The sequence below is a fragment of the Felis catus genome, chromosome B3, assembly GCF_018350175.1.
Source record: "Felis catus isolate Fca126 chromosome B3, F.catus_Fca126_mat1.0, whole genome shotgun sequence".
Lineage (NCBI taxonomy): Eukaryota > Metazoa > Chordata > Mammalia > Carnivora > Felidae > Felis > Felis catus.
In genome coordinates, this window is record NC_058373.1 from 39,071,853 (window position 1) to 39,098,010 (window position 26,158).

The window sequence follows — 26,158 nt, forward strand, 5'->3', positions numbered from 1 at the left end:
CTTTCTCCTTTTAAAGCAGCCGGTGTTGCTGAATTGTCACCAAGGGAGCCAGAACTGTGTCTTTGCTCGGGATGGGGTGGTAAGGGGGAGCCAAATGACACCATCAATCTCCTTCTGGGATGGAGCAGACCTGGATCCAAGGGCAAAAGCCAGGGAGGCCTCCTCCTGCCCCTGGCCAGACCAAGAACTGCCCCTCCGGCTGCCTTTACCCTGGCCTGAGCTGATGGCAGGGAAAGGGAACGTCTCAAATCTGGGAGCCAGGGGGGGGCTCCAGTGTAAAGGCAGGCCCTCATCCCGTTGGTCTGGTCAGGTGGAAGGACCGAGGCCTTGGCCTCTGTTTATCCACAGGGTTCCATCGCCAAACAAACTGCAGAGGCCTGATAGTAAATCAGCAGTGGGTGTGATTTAGAGGAATGTTTGTTTGCTCAGCTAAGCTTTTGGCAAGGTAAATGCATAAACTGCAGAAAATCTCTTGGAAACAGCCGCGGGGCTCAAACGCCCTTCAGTCCTCCATAAAGGATTCTCAAAATTATATGGACTAGATTAGTATCTCTATTACATAAAACCATTTCAATGCCTGCTCTGGGCTTTGAGAATAAAGTCACTGGACAGACCTTTTGTTGCCGGGTCCCGCCAGCGCTTGGTAATTGAAGATTTTCCTTTAAAAGTGTGTCAGGTGGAAAGAGCTCCTAATTTACTAAGTGGAGGGGCCTTTGTTAGGGAGAGTGATGCTTTGTTCTGCCTGTCCCTTTTAATCTTGTTTTTGCACAATGGACTTCTATAAAGCACTACCAGCCGAGATGATTCTGGAGAGGGAAGCAGGGCTTCCCTGCCCTCTTCGGTCTGCGTCTTCTCTTGCTTCTCCTTCTTCTGGGCTTGGACCTCTGTCCACAAGCCCGGGGACAGACTTTGTGGCTTCACGGCAGCGGCTGCCCTAGTCTCTTTCTAATCGGAGCACACCCTCCTTTTTTAATTGCCTCTCTGCATGAAGCCCCCGAGGCAAGATCCAGGTTTGGGGCCACATTTGCAGCCGGTGGCTGGGTCTGAATCTAGATGAGGTCTTCAGCCCTAAAGTCAAATGCCATCTGGTGCCTGATGGGATGGTTTCAGTTGGAGGTTTTGCCCCAGTCCCGGGGCACTAAAGTAGCATTTGTTGTCTGAGAGTCCTCCCCGATACTGGCTTCTGGCTCTGAGGAGGTCACTGACCCTGGCTAAGAGGACTGGGGTTTTGCCTGTAATTTGGAACCACCCCCTTGGTGCTTGAGGCCACCGCACCACTGTCAGATGTGGGTCCCGGCCTGGCTTTCAGAGATGGGAGTTCTCCTCCCCCTGCTTGGCCATCATCTTGGCTGTGCTGGCTGGGTACAGGATTCTACCTCTCTGGGCCTTAGTTCCTCATGGGTAATTAGAAGACGCAGAGGCTTTGAACTTCTGTGACATAGGAGTTCCACTGATGGTGACTGTGGGGCAGAGGTTTTTCTCATTGCCAGGCCCGTGGGCAAAGTCAACATAAGGCCTAGGACCGAGTGGATAGTTTGAAACGGGAACCAAGCAACAGGAGGAAGAATCAAACACAGGCAACATGATTGGCCAAGAATCATGAAACCGAGTCAGGGAGATCCTCGGAAATGCTTCAAGGTGGTGGACATACATAGCCCTGGGATTATCTTGACAAGTTTCATGTGACCCAGAGGTTCATAAGCTTCCCAAGGGCAGGACCTTCCTGGCTTGCGTCTTGGACCTTCTGGGGCTGGCACAGGCCTTCCCAGTTTCCCCTAAAGATTGAACTACAAGGCAGGGTGCGGAGAGGGGAAGGAGGGGCTCACGGTGACACCGGTCAAGGTGGAGAAGCTTGTTCAGGTGCACCAAGCCCGTCGGGAACACATCCTCCGTAACGACCTCCTTTGGTGGACCGTCACCTTCACAAAGTGAGGAGCTGAGCAAGGGGCTGACGTTTTGGGGTCAGGTGGTCACTTTTGTTATCTCATTTTATCCTCAAGATGACTTTCCAGGAACTGTTCCTCCCTTTGTGCATGTAAAACTGAGCTTCAGAGAACTTAAACGCTTTGCCCGGGGGCCGACAGCTAGTTAGTGGTGAGCCGGTTTCCAGGGGATCGGCTTGGAGGAAGCAGGGACTGTGAAGTCCCCAGGAAGCTGACCTGTAAGAGAACAGGGTCCCCGCTCCAGGCTGGAGGGCGTGCTGTCCTTAGCGCTCAGGCTCTCCAGCAGAACGTTCAGCTGTGGCTCAGGCTCAGGCGCCTGGGTTACAGCCTTACCGTCCACTCCAACTAGCCGAGCAACTCAAGACACCTGGTTCCCCTCTCAGACTTTCTCTTGTATACAGAATAGGAGCGCCGACCTTGTCCTACAAGACCATGTGATGGGGCTTTGTCATCGCTAGCCCCTGAGGACACCCGCCTAACCCATCTGGCAGTAGGAATAACAGTCTTCCCCTCCCCCACCTCTCCCTCTTCCTGCTGCCTTATCATCATCAGAACTATCACTTACACAGCACAAACTAGATGCTGGGCCTCGCTTCTGTATTAACTCATTTAATCGCACAACGCCCCCGTGAACTAGGTACTGGTAACGTTCTCATTTTACAGATGAGGAAATGGAGGCACAGAATGGTTACGTAACTTCCCCAAGGTCACCCAGCAATGAAGCGATACAGTCGGAAGCCAAGCCCAGGCATCTGGTGTTGGCTCTGCGCTCTTACCCACGCTGTTCTAGCCAGGGGTCTGCAGGTTCAGCTGCTACCAGGCCACATTTGGAAGCTTCTGGTATCTCTGGAGGTTGAGGGTAGGTGGTGTTGAGCGGATAGGACGGTGGCTTCCGCTGTTGGGCCCCTGCAGTGTGTGGTCACTCCAGTCCCCAACCTGGCCACCTGTCCCTCTCGTTCTCTATGCTAGTTCCCATTTCCTGCTGAGAAAGAGCCTAGTTTAAGGAGCCCCGCTACGTATCCTCTCTTTGCCTCACTTTCCTCATCTGTGTGATGGGGCGATCACAGTACCTTCCACTTAGGCTTATGAGGATTAGGTGAGTAAATTCACGGGCAATGATTGGAATCCGTAAATGCTTCCGTGTCAGCTCTTCTTACCTAGTATGGCAGGATAATGCAGAGAGAGCTTTCCCGCTAGGCTGAGGGCCAAAGGAGTCAGTTTTCAGATCTGGGAAGAAGCCCTGTATAAGCGTGGGGTTGGGAGGTGGGGCACATGGGCCCTTCCCCTGACTTCCTAAAGAAAACGCTCGAAACCGTCGGAAAGGATAGCAAATAAATATTATCAGGCTCCTGGTGAGCGTCCCAGAGATGGGGTGGAGCCATCAAGCGTGCGGATCAGCTTCGTAAAGGGTGAGGCCCCAGCCATGGCTATTTCCTCTAGGACAGCACACAGATGGCGACATTCCCTCCTAGAGAACAAAGAAAGTCTTTTTCTGCATGTCTGGGGTCCAGCTTGCCAGGGTGTCCTGGAGAGAAATGGTGACGGGGGGGGGGGGGTCCAAGGACCCAGCCTGCTGCGGACAGCAGGCGTTTCCATCCAGAAGCGCTCTTTCTTTTCCGAGGGGCTCGCTCAGTGCATTCCTAAATCAAAGCTAGTCTTAAAGGTCTCCGTGAATAACTTTATAACGCCGATGGTGAAAAGATGTGTCTAAGGCGTGTCTCCTCCTGCCTGTGCCGAAATGAGCCTCCGTCAAAGGGTGGACGGTAGATGACCTCCGAAGGTCACTGCCAGCCCGGAACTCCGGGACGCGCCTGGGTGAGGTGAGGGCGCACCCTCGCAGAGGGGTGGCGAGGCGATTTCCCGGCAGCCTCTCTGAGTCTGTGATGGTAGGTGCACCCCTTGAGTGGGAGGCTGGTGGGCCTCGCCCACCTGTATTTACCTTGATGGAGCTTTAAAACACTGCTCTGACATGTGTACAGACCACACGTGGAGAAACAGGGATGCCTCAGCCGGAGGTCTTAATTACCCGCGAAGAACAAGAGACGGCTCTAAGATCTGAGAAGCAGCCTGTGCAAAGTAGTTCATTTCCCAGAGCAGGGTGCAGACAAGGGGAGCCATATGGCCCAGCGGTGGAACAGCTGTCTCTTGAGGAGGAACAATTCGGGAGCCTCCACCATCTGGGTGAATTACGGGACTTGCAATTCTCGTGCGTGCGTTGCAGCCGCCCACAAACCCAGCAGTCAAGCAGGTGGATGATGGAGGGCGATGGGATGTCTCCATGCCTGCTGCATGGCCATCCATCCCCAGACACCCTGCCTCAGCGTCTGCCCCCTTGCTGAACTGTCCTGGCCGGGGCCTGCGTCTGACGTCCTGCGGGCCAGGGCCCTGCTAGCTCCCCGGGGATCTCTACAATCTCCACCGGGCAGGTGGGGCCTCCACGTCCTCCAGAAAATACACATGTCATTCCATTAACGGTGGCCGCCGCTCGCCTCTTTGGCAGGGCTGGGAAAATCTAGTTGAAGAGTGCTTAGTGGTTTGGGTCTGTTATATTTTCTCTGCTCTATGATCCGTGTTAGGTTAAAAGGGCCAGAGCTGCTTTTCCTTCCCACAGAAGATAACTCAACCTGGACAGGCTCCCTCTGGGAGAGTTAAAGGTGATGAGGGACTTCTGGTTGGCTGGAACGGTTAATATCCTTCCCCCAAAGTGGCTCTCTTCCGTCCCCAGCCCCCCAGCTGGTTGGAATGATGAATATATTCCAGTGGGTTCTCATTCCAAATGACAGCTATCTTCTTTTGCACGTCTGCGTATCCGGTGGGGTGGAAGGGGAATCACGGGGTGGGGCCCGCGGTGTGCCCGCGCCGTGACAGGTGTTCCTCCGATCTTCCGGCAGTGCTTTGTGGTGGGTTGCGTCCTCTCAGTTCGCAGATGAGGGAGCAGAAGCACAGAGAGGCCGAGTAACTGGCCAGAGGTCCTTGGAGCTAGGGACCGGAAGACAAGACTCAAACTTAGGCCTCTCTGACTCCAAAGCCAGGGATCTTTCCTAGAGACTGCCAGACCTGGACAGAGGCAGATCTTCCAAGACTGTGTTAGCTGAGGGCGCGCTTCTTAGGAAAAAAAGCATCGTGCCGATTGCTGTGTCTCAGGGCTTCTTGGTATCTCTCCCACCAACGAGCCAGGAATTTTCGTGTTCGAGTCTCTCCTGGATGATTTCCTGGTCTCCAGAAGGTTCCTGCTAAAATGGAGCTTTGTTCCCTGAGGAGGTAATGTGTTAACCTCCACGCTCCCCGGGATGGAGAGAGGTTGGTGTAGAGCTGGGGACTGTGATAGGGGAGAGAAGACCTAGGTGGAGGACGGTAGTGCCCTCTCCCCTTTAAGACTTGATCTGAATCCAGCTCTGTCCCCCACCCTGATCCCTCCATGCCTCTTACTATGAGACTCTACGGTCAAAACATCACAACCGATCTAAGCGGGTCAGCCTTAGATTGACTGCCCTAGTCCATTGCCAGGGCGTCCCAGCATGGAGGGAGCATGGCCTGTGGCCCCCTCTACGTCCCTCATTCTCTGGCTTGTGGGGATGGGACATAGGCTTAAAGCACTCTGCCCTCTCCCCAGCCAGAAGAATACCCTCTCCCCAGAGGTCTAGGGCAGGCTCTGGGTGCCCTGCTGTTCTGCCTGCTGTGCTATGTTCATTATGTCATCGTCACCTGTCTTCCTCCCTTGGCCCCCTTGCGGAAGTTGCCTTGAAGGCCCAGAAAGCAGGGTTTGGGTCTGAATGTTTCTATGTCTCTGTGGGGCTAACAGGCAATTGGAAGGGTTTCTTGATCATTTCAGTGTCTGCCAGGAGGGGACTTCTGGGAAATCAAAATAGCCCCTCCCCAAAGAGGCTGGGGGCCTTGCTTCCGCAGCAGAAGGGCTGGACCCAGGCTTTAGGGGCCGCCTTTTTGGTTCTCCCTCCCCAGAGACAATGAGGCCTGGTGGGAATGGGCAAACTGATCTCAGCCCACTTGGCCTTGTGTTCTGGGGCGGCAATGGCTTCTGATCACTAAAGCCAAGGAGGCTGGAGGCTGGAGGCTGGAGAACTTCTTTCCTGCTTGGCTTCCCCCTTCTCCTCCGCCTTCATGAATTTTTCCTTCCTTGTGTGGAGGCCATCGAGAGTTCTCTAGTTATACCCAATGAGAGGGGAGGGCTACAGGCAACAGCTGCATCCAGTGACCTTCAGAGGCAGCCAGGAGCTGGCACCTTGTCCTAAGATGGCTGCCTCTCTTCCCCTTTGTCTCTGGGTCCAGCTGCACCTCGTTCTCCCCATGCAACGGTGCCTTTGTGCTGGGGGAGGTTGGGGCACATGGGAGATGGCTCTCAGGGAGGACTTTGGGGGGGCTGTGTGTGAGATTGTGCCAGGGAGATGCACCAAGGGGACAGTGGGCATCAGGGAACCCACACTAGGGGAGGAGTTTCGGTTTTCTGGTTCCCAGTGAAAGGAGTAGCTGAGGCTTGGAGCTGAGTTGTCGGACCCTCTGGTCCAGAACCCCAGGCTTCATGTGCCATAGAGCTGGGGACTGTGGATCTAGAGACATAGAAGTGGATCCTGATTCTTTTCTGTTCCTAGATCAGGGAATCACATATTCTCAGGATTAGGTGGAACTCTGCAGGCCACTGAATCTACCTGAGCCCCTGGGCCATCATTCATACTCTTGATATGTAAATGGAGCCCCAGGGTTCTCTGTAACATGGAAGCCCTGCTGCTGTTGTAACCAGAGGTGGTTATTCTGGCTCGGCTTGATTACCTTGGCTGACAGGGAACTCACTCCTTCCTAAGGAAGCCCAAGAGATACAGACTGCTCTCAGGGGGAGAGAGGTATTTCTTTTGGTTCTAGAACAGGTCTCTGTCTTCCATATAACAGCTTTTTAGATGTTTAAGAAACTCTCTCCCCTCTTGTTTATCCCCTCCCTCCCATTTTCTTTTCCAGGTCAAACATCATTTGTTGATTTAGCAGTTTATTTTCAAGTACCTGTAATGTGCCCCACTCGGGCTGGGTGATGGAGATACAGGAATTAATAAAACATAAATGGCCATTCACTTAGGGAGCTCACAGTCCAGCAAAGCATCATTTCTGGACTTCTGTACTTTCCTCTTGAAAGTAGGAAGGGGCTGCAGGTCTGCCTTGATCAGGGCAGAGGCGATCGCCCTGCTTCTCTGTCCATGTTTCCATTAACCTCTGTGTGAAGCTGGGGAAATCACTTAGCCTCCCTGGACACCATCCTGAGGAAAGCAGCGTTTGGCTCCCTACCCTTGCAAGGTCAACGTGCGGGCTGTGACGCGAATTAGAATTTTATTTTGTTACACACAAATGCGAGGTGTTATTTACATCCAATCCCATGGAGGCATGGAGCGGACGCAGGATGAGAAAAGTGTTTATTTTGGTAATGTCTATATGGCAGTCATTACTGCATCTTTTCAGACAAAAGCGTCATTTGTTTCACACATTTGTTGAGTATCTACTCTGGTGGCTATGTAATGTGTTCATTTACTTTTTATATTCAGGCGACGTGTATTGAGTGAGTGTTTACTGTACTCAGGGCTAGGGCCAGGGAGGAAGGTCCAAGGGTCAACAAAAGACATAGGATATGTGTCCCCATGAAGCTAATAGCCTAGAGAGAGACAGGCTTTCAACTGTTGTTCCCCAGGTAGATGGAGAATGACATTTTCTGTGGGTGACTTGGAGGGAAAGAGCAGGGGATGCTGAGAACCACTACCAGGGGCCCCTCCCACAGATAGGAGGTTGGGGACATCAGGCAAGAGGGTATGGGGCTGGGATATGAAGGATGAGTAGTGAAGTCTGGGGATGGGGTGGGAGCTCTTGGCTGGGGGAACCGCACGGGAGAAGACCCTCAGGTAGGATTGAGATGTATGTATGTGCCCAAGAAATGAGAAATTGGTGGAGAGCAGAGGGCTGGGGGAGGGCGTGGTGGGGGGTAGAATAGAAGAGGCCAGCAGGGTTGGATCCCAGAGGGCTCCCATGGGAATAGTCCCTGACCTTGTTGTCACCTGCTAGACCAGTGCTAATGCAGGCAAGAGCCTGGAGCAAAGCTGGGGAGTGTGGGGGGGTCATTGTTGCTCCAGATAGGAAGGCTCTGCCCTGAGACCCCCCCCACCCCCCACCCCCCCCAGGCCATCTGGGCTAGGCAGTGGCAGCCACTGCCTTGTGGAGTCTTACCCGGGCTCACTTCTTCCCTTTGTGGGAACAGGACTTCCGCTATGAGGTAGGGATGCCCCGGGGACCTCTGGCTCCCCGTCTAGATGCGATTTTTCCGGGACAGTCTGGTACCCAGTGCCCAGCACAGTGTCCGGCCAAAACTCGCTTTGCTGGACTGGATTCCGGTTGTGGCTCTGCGTTCATTTGTTGTGTTACCTGCCTCCTCTGAGCTGCTTGGGGTTCTCTTCCGTGTACGCCTGACAGTCCTGGCTCTAAGCTGCAAGTAGAGAGGGGAGCAGGAAAGCACGACCTTGGGAAAGAAGGGTCTCTGCACGCTGTAAAGTGCTAGGAAGATGTACGGTTGCTCTGCTAACGGAGACCTGTCCTCAGGCTATCTTCCCCACTGCTCTTTTCTCCCTTGGCCAAGGCCAAGGCCACCCCTACCTGTAGTGTCTGCCAGCTGCTTGCTCTTACGGGCATGAGGGGAAACACAGCAGCCAGCAGCTGAGTTGCCCTAGTAACTAGCTACTAGGGGCGGAATGGAAATGCAAACACAGGAACCCCAGCCCTAGGGCCCACCTCACCTCGTCTTTTCTGCAGAACACTTGTTATTCTATCTGTGTGCTTTCCAGCGAGGATGGTGTCATCCTCCTCATTTTTCCAGAAGAGAAAACTGGGGCATGGAGAAGCACTCACCCAAGTCCCAGAGCCTGGTCTCTTCCGGGAGGCCTTTGTGTGGCCCTGGAGGAACACGGAGCAGGTGCCGGGGGCTGTGTTTGCACGTGCGTGTGGAGGGAGCCACGGAAGCATGTGGGTTTCGGCCCTGACCGCTGCCTTCTGAAGGCTTGTCGGACTCCATGGCAACCCACACAGCACTACTCCGGGCCCGATTTTGTCTCTTGTTTCAGTAAGACATTTTGTTGAGTGCCTGCTGTTCATGCCCTCTGTAGGTGGGTGCTCTGGGACGGGGGATAGAAGAAGCAACGTTATTTATGTGTTTAAAGGCTGAACGGTCACTTTTCCTGTACTTTTCTGCCCCTCCCGGGGGAAAAGAAATACCCTGCCTTTTCAGGCTTTCTGGTCTCTAGAATCGTGGGTGTTCGCAGGAGCACTGTGGCTCACCCCGCAGCGTGAGGCATGGGCTTCTGGCCCCCTTCCCGGCACAACTCCTCGTCGCTGGGCCTTGAGCAAGGCCCGCCTTAGGGCCCTCAGCAACCAGCAACCGTCGCCTGGCCACTGGGCAAGGCCAGGCTCTGGGCTACATGTTTGCACCGGAAGGAGCAGCGGGCAGGGGTCTCTGCCCTCCAGCGGCTGATAACTTAGCTTGCAAGCTGAGCCCTCTACGGGAGGTGATACTTGATCATGCCGGCTGCTGTAAGAGAATGTTCCAGGCAAAGAGAGAGGCTGTGCCAGTGCCCAGGGGCATGGAGCAGGGAGATCGGGCTCTGAGCTAGCCCTGGTATGGGTGACCTTGGGCAAGTAACTTCATGTCTCTAAAGCCTTGCTGTCCCCCTCTGTAAAGTGAGTGAAATAACAGTCCTGTCTTGCCTACTTCTCTCTCTCTCTCTTTTCTATATGTCTATTTTTCAGAGAGAGAGAGAGAGAGAGAGCGCGCGCTCACACGCTGGGTGAGGGAGGAGGGCGAGGGGCAGAGAGAGGAGACAGAGGATCTGAAGCAGGCTCCGCTGACAGCAGAGAGCCCTATGTGGGGCTTGAACTCACGAACCGTGAGATCATGACCTGATCCAAACTCAGATGCTTAACAGACTGAGTCACCCAGGCGCCCCATTCTTGGCTACTTCTTAGGGGAGTTGTGAAAGCAAATGAAATGGCGAACAGAAATGTGCTTTAGAAATGCTGAAGTGCCAGATGAATAATAAGTATTACGGGCTTGGAAAATTCAGAGGCAGAAATCTGTTCTGTCTTTCTTTTAGTTTTTTCCTTCTCCTTTTCTCCTTCCTTTCTGCATATGCCTGCCAAGTTGCTTTCCTCTGCAAATACTGTGCTTGGTAACAGGTTGGGGTTGGGGGAGAGAGCAGGGCACAGATGAAGACCCGTTCCACTTTTGCATCTGCTGGTGGGAATGCCAACTGGTGCAGCCGTTCTGGAAAACTGTATGGGGGGGGTTCCTCAAAAAACTAAAAATAACTCCCCTACGACCCAGCAATTGCACTACTAGGTATTTATCCAAGGGATACAGGTGTGCTGTTTCAAAGCTCCACAATGTTTATAGCAGCACTATTGACAGTAGCCAAAGTATGGAAAGAGCCCGAATGTCCATCGACTGATGAATGGGTAAAGGAGATGTGGTGTATATACCCAATGGAGTATTACTCGGCGATCAAAAAGAATGAAATCTTGCCATTCGCAACTACGTGGATGGAACGAGAGGGTATCACGCTAAGCGAAATTAGAGAAAGACAAATATATGACGTCACACATATGTGGAATTTAAGATGCAAAACAGAGAAACATAAAGGAAGGGAAGCAAAAATAATAAAAACGCAGGGAGGGAGACGAATCATAAGAGACTATTAAATACAGAGAACAAACTGAGGGTTGCTGGTGGGGTATTGGGTCAGGGGATGGGCTAAATGGGCACTAGGCAATAAGGAGGGCCCTTGTTGGGATGAGCACTGGGTATTATCTGTAAATGATGAGTCCCTAAATTCTATTTCCGAAGTCGTTAATATGCTATATGTTAACCGACTGGGATATACATTTTTAAAAAATAATGAAAATAATAATTAAAAAAATGAAGAAGATCTGTCCCAACCTTTAAGGAGTTTGAGATATTTAGGAGCCGGGTGTCACCAGAACTGTGATACTAAGTAGGGCGTGCCACCTCCCTGCCGGCTGGGGTTCCCGGCCGGACGCCTCAAGAGCAGGGTCACGGGCTGACCCCTAAAGAAAAGGTGGAAAGGTGAGTGGGCAGCAAGTGGGAGAGGAAGTCCGACACTCCAAGGCAGAGCTTGCTCGAGGGTGGGGTGCAGAGAGGGAGGGGGGCAGGGACCCGAAGAAGGTGATCGTGTGTGGGCTCGCTGCTCTGTGCTGGAAAGCAGAGTTCTCTCAAGGGCTGCAGCTGACCAGTGAGAGGGGGGTGCCCCTCAGCTTCCTTCCTGCAGGCTCCCCTGCGGAGGTGGGGGGACCATGCTGCAGCCCCTCCCTCCTTTCGCCCCACCCATCCCTGCCAAGGGCCGGGGTGACCGGGTCTGGATGAGCAGAGCATCACGGAGATGAAGGGGAGAAGGAAGCTTGTGAGCAGGGCTGTGAATTGATGAGTTAAGAAGGAGAGTGGAGATGGGAGAGTGAGGGGGTGGTGGCGGGGCGGGGTGGGGGGGGAGCGGGGTGGTGAGAAGGAGAGAACACAGAGAGGAAGGAAGACAGAAGGAGGCTGCAGAAGGGAGGCATCTCACCAGATTAGACTGATAAAAGTTGGAATGAGGGAGGACCAGGGTCTCACTTGAAAGAATCAATAATGCTCTCAGCGTGATACAGAAGTAACCGCCACCTCAGGAATCCGTTGTGCCATCGTGTTTTATCGGGTCTCCCGGTGCCGTGCTGAGGCCAGTGGCAGCCCTTGCACCCCCTCCCAGGCACAGCAGGGGCCCTGGGGAACCTGCTGCCGTCCAGGCTGGGGGTGACAGAGACCCGGCTGTTGCTGCAAAGGTGACTTCCAGGCCCTAACTCGGCCGGAGAACCAAGCTGCACATGGTTCCTGGCCCCTTGACTCAAATAAACCTTCTGCAAAACTCACTGGTCCTGAGTCCCACTGGCTCAGGGCTCCGTTGTGATAGCTGTCACTCTCACCTGGGGCTAGTAAGTGTGACAGTCCTGTGTTCCCTCTCCCAGTGGATTCTTTTGCATGTTAACCGGAAGCTTTTGGCATGGGTGTGTCTTATTTTTTTACAGTTTTAATGGTATTTATTTTCTGCGCAGGTAACACATTTCACCTGGTTCAATATTTAACAGCTACAAAAGGGCCTGCAGTAGAAAACCCTTCTCCCACGTCGCCTTCCTGGAAGGGACCACTGTTGCGAGCTTCTGTGCGTCTTTTCAGAGCTATTTTATGCACATCTAGGGAAATGTATGCATGCCTTCTTTTCCAGCGCATTTTCATTTTTACACCGATGGCAGCATCTTCTAAACCCTGCTCTGCCTTTACTGTTGTCCCTTTGGCTCTAGCTTTGTGTATGTTATCAGTACACGAGGAGGGGTCTGGTGCCTTTTTTTTTTTTCCGGCTGTAAGGTATTCTGCGGTGTGGCTGTGCCGTCATTTCTTTGTCCTTCCCCTTGTGGATGGACATGTGGGTTATTTCCAAGTGTTTGCCACCCTAGACAGTATTGCAGTAAATGACCCTCACGTTTGTCATTTTCTCAGGTGCAAGGATATTGAGGTGATGCTTTTCCCCAGAGATACAGAGACAGGCCTATGGGTGAACTACTGAGGGGACAACAGAGCTCCTCCCTGCCTGTTTGCATCTCAGCTGTTCCCCCCTCCACCCCAGCCCCCCCCCCCCCAGCTGAGGGGTCTGCTGCAGGGCATGGGCAGGGGGGAGGGGGAGTGTGGGAAAGGGGGCAAAGGGCAGGGGCATCCTGCAGAGAGAGCCTGGGAGGGTCAGGGTGGGATGTGTGTTCCCTCCACCCAAGCCGTCAGGGCCAGAGTGATGGCAGGTCCTGCCCTGGAGCAGTGAGAGGCCCATGGCCCTGCTCTGACCACTGGAGTCAGAAGCGAAGGCAGGTGGGGGCTGTGTTTCTGAGACCTCAGTCTGCCCAGGCGAGGTAGTTCATGCCACCCTATGGGGAGTGGGGGAGGGGGGTGTTCTCTTCCTCTGGAAAGCCTTCCCTGCTCACCCAGCCCATGGGAGCATTGCCCCTTTACTCACCTGCTACGGGTTTGGCTCTGCTCAAGAGGCCGAATAGGGGAGCCGAGAGGAGGGCCAGCTACGGCCTGCAGGGCCCTTGGCTGGAATCCTGGCTTTGCCACTTAGAAGCTGGAGGACAGGCCATAGTGATTTCAAAAATAAAAAGGTCACTTAAAAATAACATTTTCTCCTCATTACTAAAGCATTAGATGTTCAAATAGACTCATTTAGAACGTAAGGAAACACTCTGGGCTTGGCGTTGGGTCCCAGTGGAAGTCTCTGTGCCTGGGTAGGGGTTGGGGGTGGGGAACACTGCAAACTCCCCGTTCCCCACCCCCACTCCCAGGACCTCAGTGGCACAGGCTCTGAACGGCTGCCTCACCCTGTCACCAGCCACCTTGCACAGGCAGAGGCTGTGAGTGGTGCTCGCAGTGAATCAGTCACAGAGCTGGGGCACATTCAGAGGCCTCTAGCCTCTTAGGCCAGAGTCTTTGTAGAGAGAAGGGTTAAGTTCCTGAGGTGGCAGGGAACCCCTACACAGCCCTGTGAGAAACAGATACAGCCTGGGCTGTAAAGGGATGTGGCTGTGATGAGGACTGATTTCATAAAAGCACCAATTCTCATTTGTGGGGTTGCAAGGGAATCGAGGGCTCTTCTGGCTGGGCAGAGACGCAGGCAGAGAAGGCAGGAGTCTGCTAGGAGGAGCTCTGACCGTGACCTTCACAGCTGCCTTTCCTATTCACTTTGCATTATTTTTATTAAAGCCCTAAATCAGTGGTGCTAAGTAGCTCCTGATTTAGCTTCTCGATTGAGAGGAAATGTGAAGCCAGCAGGACCACGGGCTCCTCGCTGACGGAGGCAGGGGCAGTGACAGTGCTCAGATGCTTTGGGTGGGCTTCATTGTGCTGGTCGGTGGTGGCAGCCAGGCTACAGTACCCAGGACAAAAGACTAACTCTGACAGAAAGAAGGACACTTCTCCATGGGCGGGCACCTTCGGTCCCAGCCACTCTGCTCTGTGGGGTCCTGTCACTCTGTTTCCAATCTGCTTCCGTTCCGATAGAGAAGAGCTCCCTTCTCTTCTTGTTATGGGGAATCGGGAGGAGACGTAGGTTGGGGGGCAGGGAAGGGCAAGATAGCAGTTGGGCAGGCTCCGAGGAGGCAGATTTCAGCCCAGTGAAGCAAAAAGCTTTCTAGTGATCAGAGTTGTTGATGGCATGGACGGGGCTTCATTGATTCATTCATTCGTAGGTTCAACAGATGTTTCTTTAGCTCCTGCTCCAGGCCACTGCTGTGCTGGGCCCTGAGGACTTGCTTTCAAAGGCTCCTGGTCCAGTGCTGAAGACTGTGAACAAGTGAAACAGCAACAAGGGACCTGTGCTTTGATGGGGAAGGGCAGGTGCTAGGGGAGCACAGATCAGGAGCACCTTATCTATCAAGAATGGCTTCCTAAAGTGGGCACCGTTGAGCGTGAGACCTGAGAGATGTATTAGCCAGGCAAGGAGGAGTGGGAAGGGTGGCTACAGGAAGGAATCCAGCATGTGCAAAGGCCCGGAGGTTGGAGAGAGCCTTTCTCGCTTGCCGGTGTGGATGCAATTGAATGAGGTTGGGGCAGAGTGACTGCATTCCCTGCTGGTGGAGGCATCTCAGCAGAAGTTTGGCATGAGATGTAGGAGAGAGGCTCCAAGCTCTGGATTAGGAGGTGAAAGGGGGGACTCTAATTCCCTGGCCCCTTCTGAGATGCTGTGGTTCAGAGTGTCTGCTGAAGTCCCCAGGTTCAACATGTTCAAGTGTCACATGTGGGCTGCCTCCTCTAAAACCAATCATGGTAGTAAGAGCTGGGATTTATGGGGCGCTTGCTAGAAGCCCACTCTGTCAACTGCTTGATTATTTCAGCGAGTCCCCCACAGCACCCTTTATTTAGGCAATGCTGTTGGTCCAGTTTCACAGATAAAGAACCCAAGGCTTTGCGATGTTAGGTCATTTCACTTGACCCGAGATCACACAGCTAGTTAAGTGGAAGAATCAGGACTTGAACCCAAGTCTGTGCATCCAGAAGCCCGTGTGCTTAATCACATGCGTCTGCCCCGGGGCCTCTCTGTCCTCCATCTGCCCGTCCTCCAGCACCCCCTCCTTTGGGACTGTGTCACGTGTGGCCACGAGAAGAGGCTGGCTCCTTCAGGAAAGGCAAGTTGCAAGACAGAACCAGGGGACTGATTTTTAAATCAGAACATTAAAAAAAAAAAATAACTCGACAAGCTTCATGTTTTGCTTTCCTCGTAGGTGACGAGGATCAATTTCTCAAAGAAAAAAAATCAATCAGTTGGAATGTGTCTTTCTAGAGTAAGCCTGGCATCTGTCAAATGGGGGAAAAAAAAGACCCGGAGAAAGATTTTCTTGGGTTGTGCGCTGGGGGTTGCTGACTCAGGCCGTATGCTCCAACATCATTAACAAGTTGAAAAGCTGTTGCTGCATGTAAGAATGCAGTATTGGTGGTTTGAACAGCTCGGCCGGGAAAATCTTTTACAAAGCGAGGAGGGCTGAGAGCACCAGGAGCGTCCACCAGCAGGTGCCGGGCCCACAGGATGGATTAAGGGAATTGACAGCCACACTGGGGCTTTTGTCAGGCCCAGTGTTTGGACAGGATTGCTCTACGTGGAAACCCGCTAGGGACATCCTGACGAGTTGGCAAATTGATAACAATTATTAACGGTGAAGCCAAGGGCACCTGGGTGGCTCAGTCGGTTGAACGTCTGACTTTGGCTCAGGTCGTGATCTCGCAGTTTGTGGGTTCGGGCCCCACGTCGGGCTCTGTGCTGACAGCTCAGAGCCTGGAGCCTGCTTTGGATTATGTCTCCCTCTCTCTCTGCCCCTTCCCTGCTTACACTCTGTCTCTCTCTGTCTCTCAAAATATGAATAAAAATGTTTAAAAAAAAAACAGTTAAGCCATGTTGAGGCAAGCCATGAGAGGCAGGCTAATATCTTGGGGTGATTGGTAGAGGTACAAGAAAGGTTCCCAGGGGAGTCTGCCGTCTGATACTGACGTTTAATGATTGATGGCCCTCAGGGCTCCAGGCTAGAAGGGGGAGGCCCAAACCCCAGACTGAAATCCTTCTCATTGGGTTTTGCTGAACAGCTCTTATCTATTAGCTGGAGAGTTACGGGAATCTTTGTAAAGAACATTTCACTAGGCTACCATGAGATGATTTGGGACTTGGCATTCCCCTGGTCTCTTAGCTGAATTATGTATTCAACCCCAACCAGACTGGTGTGGCCCACATTAGAGACCGGTAGGGCTCAGGACGAAGGGAAAGGAGAGTGATCCTTTGTAGATTCAGACACCTATTCATTCAACATTTAGTTATTGAACACCTGCCGTGGGTCAGGCACCATGTGAGGTGAGGGGACATAAAGATGAACAACAGAGGGCCGTTCTTTCTGCCCTTGTGGAATTTATGGGAGATAGACCAGTGGCACAGAGTAGTCAGTTCTGTGCCCTATGGGGGCATACCAGATGCTGTAGGAGCAGGGAGAGGGGTGGGCAGTGCAGTCAGGGAGAGCTTCCTGCGGGAAGTGGCGTCCAAGTTAATGTGAAGGGTAAGCAGAAGTGGTAAGAGAGCTGCAGAGCTGGGTTACAGATGGGTTCCAGGCTCTAAGAAGGCCCCGGGGTAGAGAGGCTCATTCACAACCAGAAGATACTCCACGTGCCAAAGAAGAGACGGCAGGAGCGAGGGTCGAGGCTGGAGAGGTGAGAGATGGGAAGAAGGAAGGTACAGGAAGTTTTCTTCTAGCAGAAAACCTTAAGAGGCAAAATCCGCATAATCTGTAGGAGTGGGGAAGGCAGATACAGTCTCTGGCACATGGTAGGTGCTCAGTGAAGGTATTATGAATGAACGTCAAGTCGAACATCCCCTTTTCTGTGAAGCCTTTCCCCTGTCAACATACAGCATCGCCTCCCATTTGTTGGCACGCGTCCTGCACCCCGACCTGGCTATGGTTTCGGCACCAGAGACGTTGTAGTGCCCCCACCTGCCTACCCAGCCACCCACCTGTCTGCTCGCCCTCGCGCTCAGGTGCTGGCTCCAGTATTGCACTGTGGAAGCGGGGACTGTGGCTTACTTGCTTACGGTATTCCCAGCACCCAGCAGGGGATCCGGCACAGCTTAGGAAATGCTTCCGGAATAAGTGATTGCTCAGAGGCGGGGGAATGGAAGAGATGACCTTGAAAAAAAAATAATAGGTAGGTTCCCATGTGCCAGGCAGTGTTCTAAGCAGTTTCCTTGTATTGATGACTTGAGCTGGCAACCAAATTGTGAGGTAGAGGGCCATTGTCCCCATGTTATTTATTTGTTTTTAGTTTTTTAGTTTTATTTTTTTGTCTCCACTTTAAAGATGAGAAAACTGAGGTCCAGAGAAGTAGAGTAACTTGCCTGAGGTCACAACTAGGAAGTGGCAGACCCAGGGCTTGAATCCAGACAGCCTGGCTCCCAAGTCCAGTCTCTGCCTTTCCTCCCAGTCTTGGCCCCTGGGGGGAATTTGAGTGCAGTCCCTCTGTGCACAACTCCCTGAGGGGACACCCCAGCTCCTAAGGGCCAGAGGAGCTCCTTGAGGGAAAGGGGTCAACAGCAGGCAGGAGGAATGTTCACCGCCTGGGAGTCCCGTGGGCAGGGCAGGGCAGGGCCTGGCCATTTCTGCCTTTTGGACTCGTCTCAGGGGGCCCAGCACCCAGCAGGTGCCGCGTAAACACTTGTCAAGTGAATGCACGTGTGGGTGGGTATGCGCATGAAGAGTAGAGAGTGCTCAGGAACAGGGAGCACGCCCCTACCCAAGTTCACGTTTGCCCCCAGAAGCACCACCACAGTCCTCGAGGAGAGGAAGGTTCTAGCAGCCAGGCTGTGGCCTCCTCTTGTTCCAGGCCTCTCTCCCCTGAAATCACAATTACAATCACCAGTGAGCTGAGGCTGGACCTTGGGGCCTCCTTGCCTGCCCCCAGTGCCCACACTTGCCGTGCTCCCAGGGCTATGTTCACCTCCCTGCCTCAGTGAATGAGGAAGCTGCTTCAGGTCTAACTCAGGCCCCTCTATCATTCTTTGAGCTGGAAATGAACCTAAGAATGCTCTGGGGCTGTGGCATCCCAGCTCCCCTGGCCAGCCCTGGGAAGAGGGGTGTTAATAACATAACAGCATAAAAACAAGCATAAAAACATAAAACAGCATAAAAACATACTAGCATAAAAACAAGAAACAACCAGCAACAGTTAGAACTAACCTCTGGTTCTAGGTGCTTTGCGTGAATTAGCTCCCTTCTCCTTCTCGCCCTTCTTCTTCATTTATTTTGAGGGAGAGAGCAAGAGAGCAATTACAAGTGGGGGAGGGGCAGAGAGAGTAGGAGAGAGAATCCCAAGCGGGCCCCACTCTGTCAGCACAGGGCCCGACAAGGGGCTCGCTCCATCTCACAACCGCGAGATCATGACCTGAGCTGAAATCAAGAGTTGGACGCTCGACTGAGCCAGCCAGGTGCCCCTTAACTCATTTATTCTTTGCAGCAAGTCTAAGTCCATAGCCATTTTATGGATGGGGAAACTCAGGACGAGACGTGTTGCTCAAGGACATGCAGCTAATAAGTGGCAGAACAAGGACCCAGGCTTTTAGGTAAATACTAGATTGCCAAAGAATAAAACTCAGCAAAGACACCACCAGATTAAGATGGGCCGGCTTGGCAGATCGGGTGGAGGCCACAAACCGCTGGTTACCTGAGTCCTGTGTGAGCCTTCCCAGTGCTCCCTGCCCCCCACCAGTGGGAAGAAGGGGGACCAGCAGGCCTATAGACTCCAGACAAGAAGAGCTCTTGGCTCCCAATATCAGCCCTACAGGTGAAACGCTTCCTTCCTTCCTTCCTTCCTTCCTTCCTTCCTTCCTTCCTTCCTTCCTTCCTTCCTTCCTTCCTTCCTTCCTTCCTTTCTTTTAATTGACTATTTGTATCTTGGAGCCAGATGTGACCACAGCCAATCAAAGCTGACTCTAGATGTGCTTAGAGGAAGGACCAGCTGTTTTGACTCTTCCTGGCCATGCACCGGACTTGGTGCTGGTAGCTTGAAAGGAATGATGAATTGTTTTGGAACTCTCTTTGGTGGACTCCTTGATGTAGGCACCTGCACCTGCTCCCACATGTCACATGACCTTAGGTGTGGCAGGATCACTCATGCTAAGTGTGTCACTTTAGAATTGGCATTTGGGCCCACTTGGATGTAGGTCATTTTATTTCTAAGCAGAATCAAACGACAGCCTGATCTGTGGCTCCTCCTGCCAAGAATGTTGATGGAGGATGGATCAATGTGCCTGGGGGCACCAGGGACACTGGGTTTGGGGGAAGTTCCAGAAGCCATATGCTGCAGAATTCTGGGAGGCTACCACCTCCTTTCCCTGGCTCCCTAGCCCTCTTTTGTCCTAGCTGGGTATCAGCCTAGTTGGCCAGGGAACATGGAAGTTGTCTTTATTTATCTTGACCTTTTCATGTAAGTAATTTTTATAGTTCCATTAACTAGTAAGACCATTTGAAAACCACCAGGCAAAATATATTACCACGAACGCCTCAGGGACTTATGGGTTGTCTTGGGTGGAATGCTAATAGGAGTGAGAATTGATTCAGAGGGCTCACCGTGAGCGAGGGACAGCAGACTGGGAGCCTCGGCCAGGGAAGGGCCAGTGTTGTCTCGGCAATTTGTTTGCAGAAGAGACCCCACATCTGCCTAGACCGCTTTGCTTGATGCCGAGATGCCTGTGCTGGGTCCTGGCTGCTCATACGGGCTCATCCCCTGCCCCAGGACGGATGTTCTGGCCTTATATCTATATCTCGATACATTTCTTTTGTGTCAAGCTCTGTGCCCGCATTTGTGGAATGGAGTCTTCTCCAGCTTGGTATAAATCAGAGTATGCCAAAAAGCCAATCTCCAGTGCAGTGGAGCCCTAGATTCCCAAAGCTCGAAGGCACATTTGGATCCTGTCCCTCAACCCCTTCATTTCACAGAGAAACTGAGACCCAGAGGAGAAAGTGGACTATATTAGTGATGGATCTGGTGTTGGAACTTACTTATGTCACCTGTGGTCCAGGCGGTGATGGAGCACGCGGATGAGAGCAGGCCTGTTAGCATCACGTAGATATGGGCTCAAACCTCCGCCTGGCCCCTGGATCACTGAGGGCTCTGGCAAGAAACAGATGGCATGTTAACCAAGGAGAGTTTAAGAAAGCGATTGCGGGTATCCCCCACTTATTGAAAGTGTATGTTGAGCCGTTTTGCTTTTACAGAAGACCTTTACATTACTACCTGTTTTTGTGAACACAGAGGAATCCATGGGGGATTTTCACTTTCATGAAAAAAAGGTGAAAGTGAAAATAGCACTCCTTGTTTGCTTTGCAGCAAGTGGTTATAAAGGGAGCACGCACCCTGAGCAGCAAGAGTGACCCCACCAGGATCCTTCCCCAGGAGCTACATTTAGCATCTCCACATCAAGCCTGCATAGCTTTGAATTGTGTTGGAGCATCTGTGTTTTATCTCAATTTAATTTTGTGCTTCTGTTAGCAAGATGTGTCACAAGGTATCTGAAAAGCCTAAGAGGTTGTTTGGGGGGGGGGGGGTGGCAAAATTTTTTCATATAAATTAATGGCAATTACTTTTTTGCTTTATGCTGTTTTGGCTTACAAAAGGTTTCATAGAAACGCTCTACTTTCAAGATGGGGGGAGGGATCTGTATCTGTAAGGGCACGGGGAGGGATAAGGAAACCAGTAAGAAATGACAGAGCAGGGGCGCCTGGGTGGCGCAGTCGGTTAAGCGTCCGACTTCAGCCAGGTCACGATCTCGCGGTCCGTGAGTTCGAGCCCCGCGTCAGGCTCTGGGGATGGCTCGGAGCCTGGAGCCTGCTTCCGATTCTGTGTCTCCCTGTCTCTCTGCCCCTCCCCCGTTCATGCTCTGTCTCTCTCTGTCCCAAAAATAAATAAAAAATGTTGAAAAAAAAAAAAAAAAAAAAAGAAATGACAGAGCATTTAGGGCTAGCAGCCAAGAAGAGCCACTCCATGCTTGGGCAGGAAGAACCCCACCCCCACCCCCGCCCAAGACCTTGAGCTGTAGAGCAAAGGCCCATCACTACTGCCAATCCATTGCCCTCCCATCTCCTGCTGGTATTTCCCATTGGCCACACCCATCCAGAAGCCAGAGGGCAAGGAAGCCCATGCAGTCCATGGAGATCTACTTCTCGGGACACAGAGAGAGGCACAGAAGGGCTGAGAGTGATCTGGAAGGGTAGACAGAGAACATGCATTCTCAGGGGGTAAAAATTGGTTCTTAGTCTGTTTGCATAGAAAGCACAAATGCACTGTATATCTGTGTACGTATTGCATGTATATCTGTTGTATGAAAAGTTCATGTCGGGAGAGTGATTAAGGACAAAATGTCTAAAATGATTCCTGGAGGGGAGTGGTTGATCATGAAAACAAGGTTGAGAAATACCGGTCTTACACCGTAGCTACGGGCACTGGCACAAATCGTTTAGCCCTTCCTGTGGTCTAGATTCCTAACTATGAATGGAGTAGTAATTATACCTGCCTCCAGGATGGAAGTGGGCAACAGAAATTCAGTGCCTGGCAGAGAGAAAGGACTCATCACTTGGCTTTTTCTCACTGACTGCAGTTACTAGTGTCTACCTGAGCAAGACCATCAGTGGCAACACGAGGGGTCGCTAAATCATCCATAGTCCTTGTCCCCAGCCCCAGGAGGGAAGAAAAGACTGCAGTAGAGTGCCAGCTGAGCATTTGTGGCTGCTGAAGGTTATGCCTCTCAGCTTGACGGGCCCTTGTTCCTTTGAGTGGACCCAGAGTACTTTTAAAAAGGAGGCTTGGCATCATCGGGTGTGTCCTAAGCACATTTTGGGCTTTGTTTTACCATGTGATCGTACCTGGGAGTGAGTAAATGATAGAAAAATAGAAGGGCGAAAGGCACCGTTAGAGTCCCATAGTCTGACTTCCCACCAGCCGGGAACCTTCTGGAGCAAAAGGGCCCTGTCCCCTCACAAAGTACCAGAGAGTAAGTATTTTAGGTTTTGCTGACCATCCATCTCTGCGGCAACAGCTCCACTCTGTCCCTGTAGTGCAAAATCAGCCGTGGTAGTATGTATGTGAATGGGCATGGCTGTGCTCCAAGAGATCTCTATTCACAGAAATAGGCAGCCGGCTATAGGATTTGGCTCGAGGGCCAGCTTGCCTGCCGACCCCTCCCTTCTGTAGGGTCCTCTGTGCTCTGCTTGAATGTTCCCAGCGATAGGTTGCTCCCTACCTATAGAAACAGCCTTTCGAACTGCTGAACCCATTCAGGTGTTAGAAAGCCTTGCCTCGGGTTAGCCTGAAATCTGCCCCCTTGTCACATGTGCCCCTGGATCCCTCTTCTGTCTGGGACAGAACGGCTCCCGCGTCTCTTCAGCAGCATTTCAGCCTGCCCAGCGGATTGTGACCTGCCTCCCACCCTGTACTTTCTTCTCCAGGCTAGACAACACTGTACCCGCCCTCCCAACAAGTCCCAACCTTCACATGACCGTCACAGGTCCATGCCCTCTACATCCTGATCCTTTTCTCCGGGCTTGTTAACGTCCCTTCCTCAGAAAGGACAGGTACTCAAAAGAGTCACCACCAGCCACGCATAGAGCATCTGTAAAGTATGACCCAGCGGGGGGTCTGGGGATATTTAAGACTCTGGATTTAGTCTCAAGTAGCTCACAGTCTAGTTGGGGAGACCAAATGACCCCAAGCTAAGGGGGAAGTGGCAGGAGGCCAAGCGGACTATGTGCCACCGACTGCCTCCCCTGTCCAACCCCCCCCCCCCCCATACACACATACAGCATGTCATGGGATTCAGTGGAAGAGGCGGCCTCTCTGGGCTGGGTCAGTCAGGGGAACCTTGTGTGGAGAGGGGGGTTCTGGTGGGAAAACATTTCGCCTTCCATAGATGTGCAGACTGGGTGTCTGAAGCCTCCCTAGCTTCTCGGTAGAGCTGGGTGATGGAGGCTATGCCTGGCCTTGGTGACCCTGGTGACCCAGGGCTAGGGAGCCCAGTGGAAGTGTTTTGAGCCTCCAGCTGCTGTGAGGTGACACGGTGGAGCCTGAATAGCCCTAGAAGCATCACAGGCTGTGAGCAGTAGAGGAACTTGAAGGGTCATAAGTTGCAGTGTGCTTGTTTTACAGACCAGAGAGAGGAAGCCACCTGCCTAGAGTCATATGGCAGGAGTACAGAGCCCGAACTCACGCTGCAGCCTCCTGCCTCCTAGTCCAGTGCCGCTTCCAAAGGAATGAAGGGCAGAAACCAGGCTCCCTGTGATGTTAAGGTTTACCAGGCCGTAGAAAGGGGATGGGGCTTGGGGGCCAGGAAGTGGGACTAGGGTAGTGGCAGTGATCCAGGCATTTCAAGGAGGGCGTGGGCAGAATGACAGCTCGTGATGATTCATGGCTGAATGGGACTTCACAGACCTCCTCTGGTCTTGTCTCAATTTACAGGTAAAGCTGCGGGGCCCGGAGAGGAAAGTGAGATGTTTGATGTCATTGAGATAGATGCGGATAGTCCTAAACCCAGATCTCCTCACTCCTGGAGCTGTCCTGCAACCCCACACCATTGGTGCTCAAGACCCCCAGTCACCCTGGTCCCCTGTGGCCAGAAACAGCCAGAGCCAAGGGGCAGGGACTAGAGATTTGGTGTCTGTGTGCCAGCCGCTGGCCTTGGCACTTTCCATGTTTTTCATTCAGTCTTTGCCAACCGCTCACGACTTAGGTACTATTATTATCCCCGTTTTGCAGATGAAGGGACTGGGGCACGGAAGGTTAGATAATTGGCTTATCATCCTGTAATTGTAATTGACCGTAGGGAATTGAAACCTAGGTCGTCACATTACCTACCACCCTGGCCTCCCCACCAGGGGCGGAGACAGGGGTGCCCTCCAGCACACCATCCCCGATCAGGGGTTGTCAGCAGATCCCTGCAGCCCTCCCATGTGTCTTGGGACTCCGTGAAGGGTGAGAGTGAGGGGGACAGCTTGTGTGTGGAGGCCCCCGCCTCGGGTCTGAGGACACCTTACTAAATAACAATAGTAAGACTCATACCGTACTTACTGTACCCGAGGCACCGCTCTGGGTGCTTTGTCAACTCATATAATCCTCACACACAGCCTGAGGCCCATCCTGTCACTGGCCCCCACTGGACAGATGGGGACTGACACGGAGATGGTACGCACTTGCCTGAGGTCTAGAGCTACTAAGTGGCATCCCTGGGTCCAGACCTGGCTTTCTGGCGCAGTCTTTGCTCTTAACCACTGTGCTGTGCTGCTTCTCGCTAAAGATGCCTCCAGTCCCCAGATGCTAGAGGCAGGACGGAGGCAGGACAGTAGGTGGTGGGAAGCTGAGGAAGCAGAGGCTCAAGTTTCTCAGTGGGGCCAGGAGAGGGAAGGTGGCTGGCCCTCGGTCACACCTGGGCCTTTGTCACGGCCAGCCTGCTTCCCTGTCCCCAACAGCAACGGAAAGAGAAGCTTAACAAAAGGCCCCTGTTTAGAGTCACAGGGTAGAGAAGAGGGAGGCCAGTGTGGCAGAAGCCTAACTTGGCCCCTCCCAGGGCCTAGACAGAGGCTGGCACGAGGGGCTGGGGTCGGAAAGAACTTTGGGCACCTGTTCACTCCAGGAGTGGCTGCTGTGTAAACCCCAGGCGTCTGTAGAGGGGCTGTCCACCGCTGGGCCACAGTGGAGTCAAGGGTAGGAGTCAGGTGCCCCCGCCCCAGGGAGGAGCATGCGTCTCCCCTCCATTCTCCTCAGGAGACTGTCCTCCCAGCACCCACGTCCTGGGCCCTCTCCGCCAGGCCCATCAGCACACAGTGGCCCAATTGCCAAATATGGCTGTCTGAGCCTCGGATCTCTGCCATCAATGGTTCATGCTTCAAGCGACACCGTCTAAACGACACCTATGAAATATGAACGGATTGAGGTTTTGACATGCAGATAGCCCAGGCACAATACCAGGGTGATGAGGAGGGGCAGGGGATAATGAGGTCTTGAGGGACCACAGGGACAGCAGCCACACCGGGAGTGGGGGGGGGGGGCTCTTCTCTGCACATGGGGTCACTGGGGGCCGGTGCTGGATACAGGGCTGAGATGGGGGAGGCGCTTGACAGATTTTCCTAGGGCTTCCTGGGGTTTTGGGGAGAGGCCAAGGGAAAAGGTGGCGTGGGGCTTGCCCAGAGCCCCCGAAGGCCTCACCCTTCCAGCGAGGGGGAGGGTGCAGGAGGTAGGCCTGTGCTCAGGTCTCCAGAGGGAGAAGGGCTGGAGAGAGGCCAGGGTTAGCAGGACACTTCGTCTTTCCTCCCTCCGCCCTTGAGCTGCCCTGAGCCCCCTGCGTAGCACCACCTGCGGGGGGCTCAGTGTGTTGGAAGCAGCTTCTCTGGCCTCTGCCTTCAGCTCTCACCCTCCTTGGGGTCAACCCCAGCACCCTGTGCTGTCCCTCTGGGCTGGCTTCCCCAGCCCCTGAGCTATCTGGGCAGAGGGAGACATCCAGCTGGGTGAGAGGTGAAGGTCCATGGCCTTGGGCACCTCTCCCCTCCCTCTCAGGAGGCTCATCCTCGAGTCCTTCCTTCCCGGTCAAGAGACCACACGCTATCCATGAGGTCACAAACACTCGGGCCTCAGTTCCTCCGGGTCTAAAATGAAGGGGTTGGGCATGATTTTCTCTGAGGTCTCTTCTAGCCCTGACGCTTGGAGGTTCGTTGTTCCCTGTCTGCCCTCGCCGCCCCCAGGCAGAGCCCCCCGGGATCAAGGTGTTGCTCTGTGCAGTCAGAAAGCAGCTGGAGGGGTCTTGAGCTAATCTGACGAGCTGACGGGAGGGTCTGCGGGAAGGCTGAGGGGCCCAGCAGTGGACCATGCTAGAGCCTCAGCCTCTGGGGGTGCAGATGGGGGAAAGGAACAGCTGAGGCCAGGGCTTGGAGCTGGCTGGGCCGGGTGCTGGCCAGCTTGGGGCTGGGTGCCGAGGGGGAGCCTGGGGATGGACAGCTGGAGTCCAGTGTGTTCTGGGCACATTGACCCATTCGAGTTTGGAAAGGCCGGTGGAGGAGAGACAGCTAGGGCGGCAGGAGTGGCCAAT

At 53.2% G+C, this 26,158-nt stretch overlaps 1 protein-coding gene across 17 annotated transcripts in view; it reads left to right on the forward strand.

Annotated features, from left to right (window-relative positions):
* Nucleotides 1-26,158, forward strand: part of MEGF11 (multiple EGF like domains 11) — a 357,968-nt gene that overhangs the window by 146,637 nt on the left and 185,173 nt on the right. The window lies entirely within an intron of this gene.